Source organism: Schistocerca gregaria, chromosome 4 (assembly GCF_023897955.1).
Source record: "Schistocerca gregaria isolate iqSchGreg1 chromosome 4, iqSchGreg1.2, whole genome shotgun sequence".
In the NCBI taxonomy this organism is placed as follows: Eukaryota; Metazoa; Arthropoda; class Insecta; order Orthoptera; family Acrididae; genus Schistocerca; species Schistocerca gregaria.
The window spans coordinates 420,216,190-420,220,121 of NC_064923.1; the positions used below are offsets into that span (position 1 = coordinate 420,216,190).

Below are 3,932 nucleotides of genomic sequence, written 5' to 3' on the forward strand. Positions count from 1 at the left end.
ATTAAATGATACAGAAGGGGAATTTAACACGTTTTTCAAGGAGCTTGAGGAAGAGGAATCAGCATTTTATATTTTGGAAAGTGAAAGCATCAGTTTTTTCATTTCTTGCGTCAAATTGCACCCAGAATTACTAAAAGGAGAACAGCATTACAAGCTCCCATCAGATTCCATGAAAGTAAGATTAACTTTAGTAGCCAGTCCAGTGCAAATTTTTGTGCCTCAGCAATCATATCTCCCTCAGTATCTTTCCCTTCAGGATGTACAGGTTTTCTTTACATGATGTATTTGGCTTTTAGTAGTACAAAAGTCTTGTTTGTCCTGGTGTTAGCACAGTCTAATATATACAGTCGCGACACTCTCGCTGATTTTTGTTATACACCGCGACAACAGCGCCCCAAGCGGTGGAAAAGCTACGCTGCTGAACACGGTATTCAGTAAATGTAAGCAGTATCGTTTATATTCATTTTTAACACGGTTTTTACAAAAGGCAGCGTATGTAGCACAGTCAGTTGCAGTAATAATTGGAAGAAGACACCACAGTTGTCATTCTTCAGATTTCCTAAGGACCCTGAAAGGTATGAAACATCACATTAGAGCGCTCTTTATTTACGATTTTTTTCTAAACTGTATTGAATTACTGAATTTGTTTTTCTTTTTTAGGAGCAAGAAATGGTTAATAAGTAGTAGAAGACAGGACCTGCTGCAAAAGGATGTCCTATATTTGCACAATAACGTGAAGTTTTGTGCGTTACATTTCGAGTCAAACCAGTTCATGAGCGCGGAAAAGAAGACATTAGTATGGAATGCAGTACCTACGTTATTTGACATGCCGAATAAGCCACAACTAGTGACAATGGAGAGAAAATTGCCATACAGACGTGAAAGTGTTATTGCAAAAACAATAGAACTGTCTCCTAACACAGAAGAAACAGCTAGCACAAGTGTTCCTACACGAGATACTTAAACAAAATCACTAACAACGGAATCTGCAACACAGACATCTTTTGAAGATGAAATGCTTACCGTAGATTACGTGAAATTATTCACGTGTTGGAAAATCCTGTGAAATGTAAAAACATGCAAATCATTAGACTTCGTACAAAATTACTACGTGACAAAGAAGGCGCCCATCGTAAGAATAAACTGCAACCACAACGTCACAGGACACAAGTACAAAAGGAAAAGCTCATTTTAAAAATTATTGGTTCCAAGTACTTGAAAAAAGATGCTCTCGATTTATTGATAAGCCAAATCAGTATACCATTGAATGGAAAACATGGTGTGAGATGGAAAGATGAAACTAAATTATTTGCACTTAATTTGTGGTATTATAGTACTCAGGCATACGTCAAAGAATTTTTAACTCATTGTGAGACGAAGAGGAATTCCACTTTCGATGAATTTGCTCACATAAGTAATTGTGGTGCTTTCTTTGTGCACATGTTGATGGAACTTCCTGGCAGATTAAAACGGTGTGCCCGTCCGAGACTCGAACTCGGGACCTTTCCCCTTCGCGGGCAAGTGCTCCACCATCTGAGCTACTGAAGCACGACTCACACCCGGTACTCACAGCTTTACTTCTGCCAGTATCTCGTCTCCTATCTTCCAAACTTTACAGAAGCTCTCCTGCGAACCTAGCAGAAATAGCGATGTTGATAGACATCCCCAATTTTCCACCTGGGTGCTGTGCTGAAACCAAGCTGCTGTTAATAAGACTGTTTGTGAAAGTGAGGCTCCTTTACATTATTAAATTCAGGAATCAAGACTTAGTCTGTAGTAGCGAGAGAAGAAATAAAAAAGTGATTATGCTGGCTCATTTGGATTGCTAAAGTGTGAGCACTGACTCAGTCATTTAATTTTATTTTTGTTAAATGTATCAATGGGATAGAATAAAGTTTTAAAAACAGTCATGCTTTTATTGAGATAACCTGATACTACAAAGAATAAGATGAAAATTGTATTTTTGGAAGCAGGTTTCCTGCAAAGCAGAACGTAATGAAATGTAATGTGTCGCTTCATTTTTACAGGCAAGGAAGAGCATCTACATACTTCATATGTGGGATATACAGTGTGTATTCTCTTACATCCATTGGAATAAGTGCGACTGTATGCTACTTCTTAATTATTTATTCACGAATATGTTGCAGCTTATGTTACTTCATTCAATAGTTCGTACTCTGTTTACTTATATTTCACGACCATTTATGTTCCTCGCCGTTCTCCTAACGCTTGTGGCGCAAAAATATAATAACTATTTTGTAAATTACGTACAAAACGAATTAAAAACAAACATTATTTTTACGTCGCATCTGCCGTCAGAGGAAGGGGGGCTTTCTGGCCGCTAGGGGCGCTAGTGTTACTTGAACTGTCAAATGGTAACAACTTTCACAGCAGTGAGTGTCAAGACTGTATATATTAGACTGTGGTGTTAGCTAGTGAAACCACATAAATATGGCCACTGGTGCTTGAAAAACAGTTTCACACTCAATTCAGAGAGCTGCTTAACAATAAACAGACTGGACACAAACACATATTTAAACAAACAAATTGCAATGTCTGAAGGTTTTAGTGCATTTCTTTATGTAATACTAAAAATGCCTAACAACATGCAAATAAATTCCAACTGAGCACATTACTTTTTCACTTCAAGTTGCACTCATGTTGCAATCCATTTCATCGCAGAGTATTAAATATGGTACCGGTATCTAAAAAAATCCACTTTACAAATTTTGTAGACGCAAGTAATTTAGTACCCTAAACCGGGGTGAGATTGGTCCTGCAGGGTAACATTGTTCCAATGTGGGTATTTTATTATAAATTGCTTTCCTGACACAACTAGTTGGGGAAATTATGATTTTCAGAGTGGCACCTGTTGTAGAATGCATATTGTCTACATGGGGACCAGCATTTGAAGTTCAGGAAAATTCCGCTAGAGGCAGAACAAATTTGTTTTTAGATGAATAATTTTGTAGCGCAAAAATCGTCTGGGAACTTTCATATATGTGACCCACAAGACAACGGGCAAAACTCCTGGTAATCAAACATTTGGTGCTTAATATTGTGCTTATAAAGTTCCAGTTTGCATTTTTCGAAAAATTGAGATGTATGACAAAGAGGTAATTTTGAGGTTAGAGGGGTGACTTTGGTCCAGGAACTATGTCACCCCTTTGTTTACATTAATACCAGATTGTTGACATTTGACATGAGTAAAATAAAATTGAAGAGAGTAAAATAAAATTTAACTGACTTTCCGAACATGAAGTGGCTTATATGTGTTACATTTTTCACCTTTCAGTTCACATTGCCCAGAAAACACAAATGTGAGCTTGGATCTCGTTCATATGTGGACTAATCACCTGAAACTTTACAAAAATGCCTTGAAGATATCAAATGCAAGTGCCTCACTCATTGTGCATCTGCAGAGAAGTATGGAATACCCCGCTGTACCATTATAAATAAACTAAAGGGTGTACGAAGCTCTGTTATTGGAGGGCCAAGGGTGTTTACTCAAGAGGAGGAGGAGGGTTTCAAGAACCACATCTTGAAACTTGCAGAATCTGGATTTCCTGTGACTAAAACAGATCAAATATTTCTTATTGAAAACAGGCAGAAGTGTCCCACAATTTAAGAATGGCATGTCAGAGCCAGATTGGGTTATATCATTTGTAAATCGCCATCCTACACTGACAGCTTGTCTCTCTTCAAATCTAAAAAGAGTAAGAGCTGCTGTTAGCAAAGAAGGGCTTGAAGAATACCAAGACAATCAGGCAAAACAAGTTGACAATATTCCACCTACACATGTATGGAATTGTGATGAAACCAATCTATGAGATGACCCAGGTGCAAGACATATCATTTGTCGCAGAGGATCTAAATATCTAGAGCAAGTTTGCAATACAACAAAAACATCTGTTTCAGTGATGTTTGCAGGC

The 3,932-nt window shown here is 37.7% G+C and overlaps 1 long non-coding RNA gene across 1 annotated transcript; it reads left to right on the forward strand.

The window, feature by feature from the left end:
* Positions 1 to 364: 364 nt before the first annotated feature.
* LOC126266844 (uncharacterized) lies at positions 365 to 1,906 on the forward strand. Its single transcript, XR_007548937.1, has 2 exons — positions 365 to 575; positions 661 to 1,906. It is a non-coding gene; the product is annotated as an uncharacterized LOC126266844 (long non-coding RNA).
* Positions 1,907 to 3,932: the final 2,026 nt, after the last annotated feature.